This window comes from Zophobas morio, unplaced genomic scaffold (genome assembly GCF_036711695.1).
Source record: "Zophobas morio isolate AGI-343-1 ecotype UQ-CSIRO unplaced genomic scaffold, CSIRO_AGI_Zmor_V1 ptg000011l, whole genome shotgun sequence".
NCBI classification, from domain to species: domain Eukaryota; kingdom Metazoa; phylum Arthropoda; class Insecta; order Coleoptera; family Tenebrionidae; genus Zophobas; species Zophobas morio.
Window position 1 is genome coordinate 13,340,259 of NW_026972116.1, and position 15,595 is coordinate 13,355,853.

The 15,595-nt window shown below is 33.7% G+C and overlaps 1 protein-coding gene across 5 annotated transcripts in view; it reads left to right on the forward strand.

The window, feature by feature from the left end:
* The first annotated feature begins 537 nt into the window (after positions 1-537).
* Kug (kugelei) overlaps positions 538-15,595 on the forward strand; it is a 418,182-nt gene continuing 403,124 nt past the window's right edge. For 4 of the 5 annotated variants that reach the window (XM_064053261.1, XM_064053265.1, XM_064053263.1 and 1 more), the window contains exon 1: positions 539-709. The gene's annotated coding sequence lies outside the window, so the exon portion shown is untranslated. Of the gene's footprint in view, positions 710-15,595 lie in introns of all 5 variants that reach the window. The other variant, XM_064053266.1, reaches the window with a different exon arrangement.

The following is a 15,595-nucleotide window of genomic DNA, read 5'->3' on the forward strand; positions in this document are numbered from 1 at the left end:
GAAAAATATTTCCGCAGCCTACTCTTAGTCGGAAAATTTTTTCATCACTGTTATTTTAAACTCATGTATTGACAATTTAAAGTTTCATTTTAAAGTATTTGTCTCTACATTTCAAGAGTTTGTTTACCCCCGACAATAAAAAGCAAGTTTTATACAATGCCGTCCTTATTAAAAAAAAAAAAAAGAAAACAGATAAAACCACTGTCAATAACTGTTATCAATACATTAGCATTTACCATCAAGTACAAAAAAAGCGACCTTCGGTACTTGACGCCAATAAAAACCAAACTGTACTCAACTGTTCTTTCTCCCGTCCCCCTTTCTCATCACTTCCCTTCCTCTTTGTCCATGCATCCGCAAAAAAAACAACATCAAAGAAACAAAAGCCGCCGATCTCTCCCGATTGCACTCGTCCCTTATTATTTGTCAGCTAACAGGTAAAAGGTGTGCATTCCTAGACGTACATTAACTTCGTATTCGCTCGGTCTTGTTCGTGCGGTCCGCCAGCCGTCTGTGCCGGTCTCTCCTGCATTGTTATTGGCCGAGAGCGGCAGTTTCGTGAGCGACGTTCAGACGAATGTTGCACGAAGAAGTGTGTTCGCGAGCTCGTGTGTTGGTGCGTGCCGAACTGACTCTGTTTGTTTGTTTGTGTTGTTGTGTTGTTCATCTTAGGATTTAATTGCGGCGGGATTATGCCTAAGGATTGAACGTAAGCAACATTTTTCGCCCATTGCGACCAGGTGTTTTGACTTTCCATGGGTGTGTAACCTACGCGTGCTGGAGTAAGTCCCCATGGAAAGAGCAGAGAACAAGTTTGTGTGCGGTTAGGTGACTTTTGAAAGGAATTAGTATGAGGTTGCGATCGCTATGGGTTTATCTAACTTTTCGAAAGTTTGAGTTTTGGATTTTTTGGGTTTTGTACGAGCGCTTTCGTAAACAAGCGCCGAAGATTTTTGACCTCAAGTGGGTTGCTTGTGCTGCAAGTTTCTTCTTGCTTTGTCTCGACGGCCCTCTTGCTCTTCAGAGAACAGGAAATTCGCTTACCTTGCTCGGGATTATTATTTCATTTAATGATGGAAGTTGCTTTGAGAATATGTAAACTCTTGGTTTTGTATTCTAGTGAAGGGTTTTGTTCGATGAAGCCGGTGTGTACACTGCGGGATATCGGAATTTTTTTATTTATTAATCAAAGGTGGATAACACATCAGTGTAAAGAAAAAAAAATCACTAATTTAATGACAATAAAATAATGTCGACTGATGTACGAAGTTCTCCAGCGACAATTTAGCCTTTTATGTCACCTGTAAATTCGTGGTTAGCTCACATGTTCGTGGGTTTATTTCTCATATAATTTGAACTGCTATCTCATTGAACTAATTTTTAAACGTTGAACAAACTTTATTGCTAACAGCTATTTTCATAGCAAAAACGGAATGCAATTTTTACCAATAAGGGTGTACATTTGCTGCTCGAGCCTTGCTGACTGCTTTCATCTGTCATCACTCATCATGAATATCTACTGTTTTGTTGGGGATTATTGGAAATAGTTTTGACAGTTCTAACAATTCACGATTAGAATGTTTAGTTACAGTAAGTGGAAACCTAACGGAAAGAAACTACTTTCGATACTTGGTTAAGGGTTAAAGCAAAATGGATTTCATCTTAATTTACTCTTTAAAGAATGTGACTTATTGAAGTTATAGAATCAGTTTATATTTTTGCTTTAAGTTCACTTATAACATATAAGTAAAAAGAAAACAAAATACTGATGCTTTGAAAACTACTACATGTTGTTTAGTAAGTAATTGTTTTACTACCCCATAAACAGTAGGTTGTTTTCTGACCTGCCCAAATGTCAATGACTTTTGGAATGAGAACCATATCTCACCATTTTTACTTCCCTAGCCTAACATCGCGCAATCCTTTGATATGACAAAGTAGGCCTCCCGTTTCCGCCTGTCTGTCATTTGTTAGTGATTTTATTAGATAGATTATTGCACTCACATGTCACATGATGTCAACTGACCAATCAAACGCGTCAATATTTGTAAATTCAACCAATCAGCATACAATTACGTGATAATTGCACACTGTGCAATTACCACTACCGATAATTATCACTAGCCAGATGTGCCAACTATAAGATAAGCAAGTACCAGTTAATTGCAAAAAAAAACAAGAGGTTACTAACCAAATATTTAATTATGAAACTAAGAATTGTAATTAATTATGGTACAGTTGTAGTAATTTACAGGGGTTTGTGTGCTTGGTGAAGTAGTAACTATATTTTTAGACATTTGTACCAAAGCAGACGGTGCGCAATTTGTGGATTTGTTATTAGACTCTTCCATAGCCGTTGAGTTGGCGCGTAATTTGTCAATCATTTGATAATGATGATCTCCATCGAGCTGAAGGTATGGTTTGATGGAGAAAGTATTGGCATGACCGGTAATCTTTATAAGCTGTTCTTCACCGACTCCCGCTTTTGCAAGTTGCGACACTGCAGTTGACCGTAATGAATGATTACTAATCTTCTTTTTCTTTATGTCGATGCCTATTTCTTCTGCGGCGGTTCTTGTCCATTTCCCCATTTCATTCCTTCCAACGGGTGAATTTTTGAACCATCCTACAGAACTAGGTTCTCTCCATGCAGGATTTGGCGTTAAAAATAAACGATCGGTGGTTATATGTTTACCTCTCTTGCTCAGCATTTTTTTGTAGAGCCTTAAATAATAAAATAATTATTATTTTGTATTTGAAACAGTATTTAATTACCTAACAGGGCAAATTCTAGGATCTGTGGTGTTTGTTGCAAGCCATTTGCTGTCTGTTAATTTATGGCTACCTCCTTGAGCTGTTTTGGAAAAAATACAATTGTATTCTATTCGCCCCGTAGGCAAACCACAATTATCACTTTCTTCCTTAAAATGTTTGATAGTAACGTTAACACCTTCACATCCCCTCCAAGCTAATTCTAATCCAGCCACATAAAAAAACATTTTCTGTAAACCATCTGGCGTGTCTTCGTTATAAATCTTTAGAATCTTGTTGTATTCTTCTAGAGTCAAAATTGAGGAACTAGTTTTGCGTTTTTCCGGTTGTATTTGTAGGTTCCGGCGTTTTGCGTCGCGTGCATTTCTACTACCCTTGAATTCCAGGTCAACAAAAGGATCAAACTTTATACCAAATTTATTGAAATACAGTTCTTGCAACTGCTTTGCCGTTACATTCCACATCGTTTTTATTACTGCTTCTTTGTAGTCATTACCATCGACTTTTTTCATATTGTACCCCCAATCTTTGAGGATGAATGCTAGTTTTTCCGTGGAAGTGTTTCCATCAAAAACATATTTGCGTTCACCGCAAAACTTCTCAAATTGCCTCCAGATTGAATTTCGTGAGTTCTTCGTATTTAGCGGCGTAATGTTTGTAATAGAATCATCAATTTCTTTTGGCGTGTTACGACCAAAACGAAAATTGGACATGGTTTTTTAAACCCACACAAATTTTGCAAAATGGCTGTTCTTATTTACTTGCGTCGCCATAGTATCGCACACCAAACTACTTCGTAAATCATTATAAAATTATTTTTAAAATGTTTGTTCTTGCAATAATCTGTTGAATATATTGCGTGCATCACAATGAAATCGATAATTTTGAACAACAATAATCTCTCATGCTTGTTGCCTAAGAAAAATGCACTCGTGCTAAAGCACTCGTGCGTTTTCAATGCAACAAGCATTCGAGTTATTGTTGCTCAAAATTATCGATAACATTGCGATGCACTTAATATATTATAACTGATTATTGCACTCACATGTCACATGATGTCAACTGACCAATCAAACGCGTCAATATTTGTAAATTCAACCAATCAGCATACAATTACGTGATAATTGCACACTGTGCAATTACCACTACCGATAATTATCACTAGCCAGATGTGCCAACTATAAGATAAGCAAGTACCAGTTAATTGCAAAAAAAAACAAGAGGTTACTAACCAAATATTTAATTATGAAACTAAGAATTGTAATTAATTATGGTACAGTTGTAGTAATTTACAGGGGTTTGTGTGCTTGGTGAAGTAGTAACTATATTTTTAGACATTTGTACCAAAGCAGACGGTGCGCAATTTGTGGATTTGTTATTAGACTCTTCCATAGCCGTTGAGTTGGCGCGTAATTTGTCAATCATTTGATAATGATGATCTCCATCGAGCTGAAGGTATGGTTTGATGGAGAAAGTATTGGCATGACCGGTAATCTTTATAAGCTGTTCTTCACCGACTCCCGCTTTTGCAAGTTGCGACACTGCAGTTGACCGTAATGAATGATTACTAATCTTCTTTTTCTTTATGTCGATGCCTATTTCTTCTGCGGCGGTTCTTGTCCATTTCCCCATTTCATTCCTTCCAACGGGTGAATTTTTGAACCATCCTACAGAACTAGGTTCTCTCCATGCAGGATTTGGCGTTAAAAATAAACGATCGGTGGTTATATGTTTACCTCTCTTGCTCAGCATTTTTTTGTAGAGCCTTAAATAATAAAATAATTATTATTTTGTATTTGAAACAGTATTTAATTACCTAACAGGGCAAATTCTAGGATCTGTGGTGTTTGTTGCAAGCCATTTGCTGTCTGTTAATTTATGGCTACCTCCTTGAGCTGTTTTGGAAAAAATACAATTGTATTCTATTCGCCCCGTAGGCAAACCACAATTATCACTTTCTTCCTTAAAATGTTTGATAGTAACGTTAACACCTTCACATCCCCTCCAAGCTAATTCTAATCCAGCCACATAAAAAAACATTTTCTGTAAACCATCTGGCGTGTCTTCGTTATAAATCTTTAGAATCTTGTTGTATTCTTCTAGAGTCAAAATTGAGGAACTAGTTTTGCGTTTTTCCGGTTGTATTTGTAGGTTCCGGCGTTTTGCGTCGCGTGCATTTCTACTACCCTTGAATTCCAGGTCAACAAAAGGATCAAACTTTATACCAAATTTATTGAAATACAGTTCTTGCAACTGCTTTGCCGTTACATTCCACATCGTTTTTATTACTGCTTCTTTGTAGTCATTACCATCGACTTTTTTCATATTGTACCCCCAATCTTTGAGGATGAATGCTAGTTTTTCCGTGGAAGTGTTTCCATCAAAAACATATTTGCGTTCACCGCAAAACTTCTCAAATTGCCTCCAGATTGAATTTCGTGAGTTCTTCGTATTTAGCGGCGTAATGTTTGTAATAGAATCATCAATTTCTTTTGGCGTGTTACGACCAAAACGAAAATTGGACATGGTTTTTTAAACCCACACAAATTTTGCAAAATGGCTGTTCTTATTTACTTGCGTCGCCATAGTATCGCACACCAAACTACTTCGTAAATCATTATAAAATTATTTTTAAAATGTTTGTTCTTGCAATAATCTGTTGAATATATTGCGTGCATCACAATGAAATCGATAATTTTGAACAACAATAATCTCTCATGCTTGTTGCCTAAGAAAAATGCACTCGTGCTAAAGCACTCGTGCGTTTTCAATGCAACAAGCATTCGAGTTATTGTTGCTCAAAATTATCGATAACATTGCGATGCACTTAATATATTATAACTGATAATCTCCGAAATGACTGGACTGATTATCCCATTGATATGAAATTTAAGATGTATTTTAGAAATATCGTGTAGGTAAAATGCTAAACGAAATTTGTTTGTTTACCAATAATTGGATGACATCACCTCAAAATTTTGCAAAGTGGATAAGTACTACTTAAATTTTAGAGTATCAAATAAGATACGGCAAAACACCGACCGCCCTGAAAAATTGTAGTCTTTCTATAGATAATTTTCTTAAATTAAATTTAATTGTCTTTCTTTGTCTCTTTTGTTTTCAACTAATTTCTACATCCTGTGCTAATAGTGAATTGTTCTTCAATAAAACAACAACCACCAATTAAATTTTAAAAAATCAAGTAATTTTTAAATTGATTTGACCAAATATTTTAGGATGCCCGGTTTTTTTGCCGGTCAGTATATATCTGTGCTTTATGAATTCACCTCCAAAAAGTTGATAATGTAATGTCAACACTCGTAGGTGCATCAACATTTTTTAGAATCGTTTATACGAAGATTTGTTTTATAGAAATGGCTTAAATTTGAATTTACTCGTTATGTTCGATGTGACATATCGTGTATTGAAGTAAAAACCTATTAGTAAAAAGCATGTTTGCGTTCCCTTTTTAAATTTTAATTGCTTAACTAAATGTTACAATAACTGGCGATATTAACAAGTAGAGCATGTATTTGTAAAAGTGGTTTTTGCTGTACATAAAACGGAAAATGTCTAATTCCCTGTTTTTGTGGCGCTTATTGTTAAAGAATACGAAAATGCCGGTGAAGATGATAAAATACTAATAAAAACTTCTCCATTTATCACAAAAAATTGACGCCGACATCTTCAAATATGATCGAGTATAGTTTTGTAAAATTAAATTTTCCACTACTAGTTGTAAAGGTTCCATATAATCTTGCAGCATTTGGAAAACTAAATCTATAGTGGTCCAAAAGCTATAAGGTTATATGGCCATCATAAAATTATCCCATTGTGTCGAAGTTAAGTTGTTTCCAATAGAAAAGATTTTGGGGTAGTAAATAACGTGTCCACTGCAGCTCGACCGGCTGTTGTCGTTTTGTTCAGGGGCGACCTTCACTAAATATCTAAATCCACCATTCCGTTAATCGGCTACTACCTGAAAGCCGACCCTGTTAAATGTGACCAAGAAATGTTTAGAACACGATTTATTGTCAACCGGTAAGCTTAGTGTGAACCACACAAAGGAGGTATTTATTTGCAGTCAACTACTTTTATAATAATAAGGTAATAATAATAATAATAATAAGGTTTATTCTCCAACGGGACAAGCCCAATTACAGGAAAATTATAATAATAACATAAAGTATAAAGGTACAACATAAGTAAAATTCTACATATAAAAACTAAATAGGCTGTAACAAAATAAAATGCATAGCTATTATAAACCGAACACTGCAGTAACATATTTTAAAACATTTCTATGTGAGTGAAAATAAACATCAAATTCATTCGATATTCTATTATAATTGTACGACATGATCGTAATTGGTGATCTTACAAGTGTGTTGGTTCTATTTGAATCATAATAAAATGAGTGCTGTAATCGTGAATTTATTCTTGGGACAAGAAAATTTAATTTAGATAATAACCAACAGCAATCAATTTTATTATTTAATAATCCCTGAAGAAAATTAATACTAAATGATATCCTACGTGTAGACAAAGAACTAAAATTAAATCTAGAGAGTAAAATTGAGTTGTCTATACCCCTTATAGGATAAACACCATCTTCTAAAAAACTAATAAATTTCAAGAACTTCCTTTGCACTGACTCAATATTATTTATGTGAACTTTATATATTGGGTACCAGATAAGACTGCCGTATTCCAATTTAGATCTTACTAATGCGTAATAAAGAAGGATAATGGTTTTTATATTCGAAAAATCTCTGCAATTTCGGCATATAAAGCCGTATGATTTGAATGCATTTTGTACTGCGTCGTTAATATGGTCCACAAATGTAAAAGATTCATCAAAAATTATACCTAAATCTTTGATCTTTTGAGATCTGTTTAGAGTGATACCATCGATCTTGTAGGAATACAACACAGAAACTTTTTTTTTAGTATATGATATAACAAAACATTTTAATACATTTAAATATAATTTATTTAGGACACACCATCTAAATAAAGAACATAGATCAGCCTGTAAACTGTCACAATCCAGGATTGAATTAATCTTAACGTATATTTTCAGATCATCTGCGAAGAGTAACTTATCGTTATTGATAAAGTCGGGTAGATCATTGACAAATAGTAAAAATAGAAGAGGACCCAAATTTGAACCCTGAGGAATCCCCGAAGTTGGAGTAAACGATTCAGACCAGAAATTCCGATATCTCACTGAATGTTGCCGATTAGTCATGTATGAATATAACAAATTGGAAAGGGATTTCGAAAAACCAAGAATTGACAATTTATTTAATAGAATGTGATGATCTATGCGGTCAAAAGCCTTGGCAAAGTCCGTATAAATCACATCAACCTGTCCTCTATTATCGAGAGTTTCCGAAATAAATTGCGTAATGCACCCCAAATTTGTTATTGTCGACCTCTGGTTCACAAAACCATGTTGGTAAGGAGAGATAATATGTTTAATAGTTGAATAAATCTGGTTATACAAACATGATTCAAAAATTTTTGCGAAGTTGCACAATATAGAGATGGGTCTGTAATTATTTATTTGAGCAGGATGACCTTTTTTAAGAACTGGAGTTACACAGGCTTTCTTCCATATTTTGGGAAATTCATTATTCTTTATTACTAGATTAAATAACATATATAGAGGAGTAACAAGTATGGAAGCACAATCGCGTAATAGAAAACTCGGTATCCCATCAGCGCCGGAAGTTAAAGTGTTTTTGCTACGTTTTAATGCACTTATAATTTCTTTTTCACTAATATGTGAAACTGTCACCACTTCATTTGATATATGTTTAATTTCGGAGGTACATACATAATTAGGATCTGAGACAGTATATACAGATTGAAAATATTCTTTAAATGCGTTTACTATATCATGGGGTGATGTGAATTCTGCTCCATTGAGGTGGACACATCCGGGTATTCTTGTTCTGCGCTTTTTACTATTTACAAATGTCCAAAATTGCTTTGGATCATCATAAATTGAATTTTCAATATTAGTTATATAATTTCTATAGCTCTGCTCTATGAGAAGTTTACAACTCGTACGGGCTTTTTTAAAGAGATTATAGTAGTAGGGTGATTTGTAACGTTTGTATCTAGCAAAGGCAGCAGACTTAAATTGAACCGATCGAATTACTTCCTGAGTAAACCATGGAGGATAAAACGAGGTACGCGAAGGTTTTTTACGAAACTTTGGCACCGTAAGGTTAAATATTTCATACAATTTGTTGTATAATTTTGTACATGACTCCTCTGTGGTTGTATGCTTATTTAGAAAGGACCAATCGGTGTTTAAGAGCATATCATACATCAAAGGAAAATTTGCTTTTTTAAAATTCCATTGATCAGTATTGTCATTGATATCAAAATTGCGTTCATGTCCAAATAAGGAAAATTCCAAGAGTAAAGTTGGGTGGTGTTTATCCTCTTCCACTAGAGAAATAGGTGCTTTGCTGACGCCACAAATGAAAGTGGAAAAAACTAAATCTAAAATATGATTATAACTATTGAACACATTATTGTACTGCTGTAAGTTATGAATGTTACTAAAATTATTTAATTGCAATGAGAAACTATCATTTTTGTTTTATGATGATCCTATAACCTTACAGCTTTTGGGCTACTTTAAATTACGTTTTAAATGTGCTAAAAAAGGATCGATTGAGCATTACTTTAGAGATTATAAAACAATCTAAATTTATTTAGTTATTCATTTGATATGGAAAATAGATGAGATCAATGCGGCGGGATGTAATTATATCTACTGACGTTTGATGATGTAATTATGCTGGGTTGGCCGGCACAATAGCACGGTTACTGACGATTGAAAAATGACCTGTGCCGGATAGGTCCATCGAAAAGGAATGACAAAGAAATATTTACAATGTACCAAAATATAAAATAAAATATTTTGTTACTTTTTTACTACACTCTTTACTTAGTTATTACCTCTTTTACCCACAGCAATCAAATTTTAGTGGATGCAAAAGTAACGTTATAGTATAAAGTCGATCATAATTTTTGCGTTACTGAGTGGTTTGAAAAGAAGTAAACTCCACCTACTTAATAATTGTTCGTATCTGACTATGATCTTGTGCCTGGTGATTTAATAATGTTAATATTATTGTGTCTTAATAGTAGTGTTATTTTTTAACAAATTGGAAATGTCATGCATTATAAATTTATAGGTTTTTTTTAATAAGTGTTTTTATTGGCCACGTGTCAGAAAATTTTGACGGTTGGGTTTAATAAAGTCCTATAAAGTTTTTTACGTTAAACTTTCCTCGGCTTGATATATGTGCAACGTAACTCTAAACCTAACATTTCTGCGAATTTTGGGGAAGTTAGGTAAGTTCTGAAACAATGGCCAACATATACATGGTTCCGTATATACAGGTGTCCCAGTTAAAACTCCACGGACTTATATCTTGAGAACGGATAGAGATATTAAAATTTTGTAAATGCTGTTGTTTTTAGCTTGAAATGGAAAGCTTAATTTGATATATTGGAAATATGACGCATACACGGCGTTGGCGTCGCGATGCAAACCTATATTTTTTTAAATTGTGATTGCAATGATATATAACACTTACATCTATTTAATTTTATGTTGATAAAAAAAATAAATTTATGAAAATAAAAAATGAAAATGAGTGAAATGAAGCGTTACCTCCATTTTACAACGACAGTTGTTGATTATAAAATAAAGTGTCAGTGCTTTATTTCAATCAGCTTTCATTTTTTTTTTATTTACAGACCAATAGCTAGAAGCGATTTTTCATTTTTATTTTTGGAACACTAGGTGGAACAAGATTATGTAGTAATACTAAAACATTAATAATACAGACAGGATTTTTTTTCAAGTTTGTTTTATGTAGGTTCGATTGTATACGGTAATTATATAAATACCAGTATTGAATAATTTATTGTTATTGGTCATATTTATGTTTCGACAACGATGTTTTAAAGTCTTTGATTTGTGTAGATCCATGACCTTTTGTTGAGTAGCGATAAAGTTTATTATGACTGTAGTAGAAAACAAATTGCGAATTAGCGATCTATTCTAAAATTTCGTTTATTATAATTTGGAATATGAAATGTAAGGGTTTTTTTTGTAACTAGGCAGAAACTTCAATTTATTACATTGCATAGGTTGTATGCTTGGCAGATAAGGTAAATATAGTTCCGGTTCTGAAACAGTGAACTTTGATCAAATAACTTTTTGTGAATTTATTTTGGTACCGAGTATTATAGTAATAAATACTTTATGACTTTTCACGGTGGAAGGAAGTGTTTCAATACGGTTGATTGCTAATTATAAGTACTGTGGTAAGCGCCGTTATCTCACCACAGTACTGATGATTTATGTAATCTTTAATAGTTTTAAGAGGTTATGGTTTAAAATTCACTACTGCAGAACCATAACTATATGAAAGTTTTCTAAGCTGAGTTTCAAAATTTCGCTACAACAAAAAAGACGAACTGTTAAAAAATTTGTCATATTAATAAATATTAACTAGTATTGAGTTTCTCTATTTATTTAGTGTTTTTGTGTTACGCAGAGCTTATAAGTATCTGTGTAGAAAAAAAACCTACAATTTTTTATCATTTTTTTACGTCGTACTTAGGCCCTGTGTACGTGAACGTGACAGCAAACAGTTTGTGATCCCCTTTTTAAAAATTCAACCTTTCTTTTATACACAGGTATTTCATCCAACTAAATCAAGTGGAAATATTTATGTTCCTCGTTTTAAAAAAAATGTACAAGGTTTCGTGAAAGCAATATCTGGTTTATCGTTACAAGTATCGACGTTCGGAGCTTGCTAAATTTCAAACATCACATTTAAAAATTTTGCTCTAATGAATTTCCCGTTTGTAAAATAATAGACAAGCCCCATAGAGAAACAGACTTCCAGCCCTTTCTATTTCGTATTATTAGACGCAGGTTCTACGAGTACACTACAGTATTATTAAACGACCTCATCTTGTATTTCGGCCAAGTCATGCGAGCTTTTGATGGAAACGCTGAAACGGGTTCACGCATTCATAAATTATTGAAGTCAAAGGTATTCTCTGGTGTTTCACCCAGAAAGAGCTTTTTGATTTAAATAATTAGAAGGTATCAAACAAAAGAAAAATGTGATAATGGCTTTCGCCTTTTGTTGCTATCGTATTGTCACACTCGTAAAATCCGATTCTGATGTATATGTGTGTGTTGTTTTTTTCCACTTTCACACTGTCACCGTTGCCAAAGTAACTTATAATTTAACGCCGGATTTTGCTAAAATCCTAGCCGCAATGTTTGGGGAAAGTTACTAATGACTAATGTTAATTTTGCGGTGTAAATCGACAGTGATACACTGATATCTAAACCGCAGATTGTTCAAAAGCTAGCCGCCAGTAGCGCTCATTTGTATAGTTTACAAATTAGATTAAAAGTTAACGAATTGTCAACATAAACAAACGAAAATATGACGCCAGAGCGAATTAATAATATTTTGAAATATAGGTGGTGTGGACATTTTCGAACTCTTGCTGATCGATGCGGTTCACCTTATGATTGCAGTGTTGTGGAATGCAGTCTGGCCTCATATTATGCAAGTTTGCAGGTATTAGAACAGAAAAATGTCTCATAAATAACATTGGAGGTGCTAATTAAGATAATTACTATATTTACTCTGCTTTACGTAACAAGGTTTAGCAGTTTTTGTTTTCAGCACATAAATTTTAATAAGTCAATACTCGTCTAAAAATAAATTGAGGAAAATTAAAATATCACCATTTATTAAATATTAAACATGAACAAACTATCTTATCGCTTCTGGCTGAACCGTTTCGTAAGTCGTTTATTAAGTAACCGTTATTTATTTTATTGCTTATTGCATTCTACCTTTGCCTTTGTCTTTTTCTGCTGCAGGTTATCAGTTTTAAGTAAATATAAAAGGTACTGCATTTTATATGTGGAGCCATAAAATAGTCGTAAAAAAGCCATTTTACCTGATACGTATTTGCTCGTTTCATAAGTAATTTGCCGTGTCTTTCAAACTTACATTTACTTAAAGTATCGAAAATTAGGGCAAGTAGGGTAAAAAATATTTTTCTCAGAGACGGTGTTTGTGCGTCAACGCCAAGTTTACACACTCTTCATCAAAAATTTGCTTTCAACTTCTAAATAATAACAAAGATTACATTTCCTCTTTTATGTAAATTTCATCCATAATCCTCTTACCGTCGTAAATGTTCATGTTATGTATGCAAAATATTGAACTTATACTAATAAAATTCATATCATGAATGAAGTCTACGTTTACAGTGTGTACATTTCTATATACAGCGTTGGTTTAGGACGCCCATTAAATTAAACTTTCTTAGATAACACCTTTCATGTGTAATCACTTCCAGATTTTATTCTTTGGTTTTATTTTAAGAGGCCAAATATTTGAGGAAAGCTATCTCCACAAACTACACCACGGTATGTAGGTAAGATTTACGTTCCTTGGCGTAGTTGATCCGAATTTAATTATAACCCAAACATATTATTAATCTGCTGACATAAGATTAGCATTATCAGATGACTCATCCGAGGCGCCGCATAGATATTTCTAATCCAATTGTGCATCTCTACTTCTAGGAATTTCACAAACGAAGTTATCTTTGCTTTTTTCTTTACACACCGCTTTGTTTCATGTTGCGCTGACGCGTAAAAACGAGATAATTCCCGAGCAAATAAACATTGAAATGTAACACTCCAGAACAGCATAATCTGCGCTTCTTTGGTTCAAAGTCCGGCATTTCGTAAATACAATATCGCATCTCTTCTAATTGTAACCCTCATAAAGTATTCACCGTGACGTTGCTAAAGTATAATTGTAAGGTCGCTGCTTTCCTCTGCCCTTCTTAAATTATGTACGCTTATAGGCTTAAACCAAAGTTAAATAAGTATTTTACTGCACCCTTTTAAAGCTGGTACACAATTCACGGGCTAAATTGTGTTGTAGTGGAAATAAGAAAAGTTTGTGTGAACATGTGTGAGAATACAAAATCGAGAGGATTAAACCCTCGAGAGTGTTGTCTTTTGTAAATACACCTCAAGGAGGATTTTGCTAATAAGATTCAAAGAAATTTCACTTAAATGCAAACTCTGTTTTAACATAATAATCTTGTGTGCTTTTACGCCTTGATGATTTGCAATTGTTGATCTTACACGTAACTTAATGTCAACGTTCATCACGTTCAAATTGGTTTCGTAGAAAGTAGTGTTATCGCGTTCTTTTCAACGTCCACAAATCCCTAATAATCTAGACGTTTAATTAAATGATCAGTATCTACCTTAGTGTTGAAATGGGAAGATGATGCGGGTATTTGTGTTTAACCAATAGCCAACAAGACGTCTTTATAAATCGGCTTTGACTTGCTTAATGAATGAACTATCGTTTTGTTAGTTTAACTACTGACAGCTAAAAATTCAATTCGTTCGACGAGAACTCGGAGCAGTTGAAACGGTTTTATAAACTGCACAAAAATGCAAGATCGTAAAATAAGCGAGGCTCGAAAGAGATACTGAAGGATTGAAATGTCGAATAAGAGCATTTCCTCAATTTAAATCCTGTTTGTTGCTCGCAGTGTGGTTTATTGGGTACATTACTATGACGGATAATATTTTCTGCTAACTGTATTTAACCGAATATTGGGTAAATTAGATGGGTAGATAAAATAGATTAGTTGTGGATTTGTACCCGATGCCATGTATCTTTTATCACATCCTATTTTAAACATTGAGTGTTTCGTGTGGGGGAAACTTTATCACCCCTTGATCTGCTCTTTTCCGTGTTTATCTTCTGTCTACGATTTTTATTTCTTTGTTTCTTGTTGCTGCAGCGGAAATTTCAGATTAGCATCTGCGCATGTAGTTCAAACTTTCGAAACTGTTGCATAGTTTCAGATAACGGAGCTGCAATTATAGTTGATATAATACTTTAGATTCTCGTAAAACTAGTAAGTAACCTTCATTCTGTTATTTGAATCCATAACTTCTAATTCCAATTGTTTCTGTGTTTACGGAAAAGAACTGTTTCAAAGAGTGTTTTGATGTTAGCTTTTTCTGTCTTCAAAGAAATTTCGTGGTTGCTACTTTAAGACAACTGGCATTTTTCACAATTGACATGTGATATGTTTGATGGGATAATATGGAAGCTGTTTACATGCAAGATCGGTCGAAGGGAACCCAATTTGTAACTGCATTACTTCCAAACTGAAATATTGAATTTGACATACATTTTTTATCTTACTTAAGCTTTTTGTTTTTTATAATACTACCAAGACATTTTTGCTGCGTAGATAATACAACAATGTTTGGAGAGTTGGTTAATGAATTCTTGAAATGGGTAAAACGACCCATCCCTGAGATAGTTAATGAATCTGTCAAACAAATGTAAGAAGAGAAGAGTAGCTAGGAGCTATTTTTGGCGCATAATACCTTAATTATTTAAATAATACCAGAAATGGAATAAAACGGATAATGCAAATGTCCTGTTCCTGTATTATACAATAACGCCGGCGCGGCGTGATGTAGGCAGTAAAGTTCGCAACGTTTCAGGTTTTTCAATATTTACAGAATTGTAAATCAGATTTTAATGTTGTCGCTTCACATTTTGTTGACATGTGGAACGGAGTAAGTGGTATAATTATTGAAATTATTAAATAATTCAGTAGTAGGTCTGAAGTCGTTTTTAGTTAAAAATTATCAACTGAATTCTAAAAAGGTCATATGTTCCTTACTTACTGTTTTATC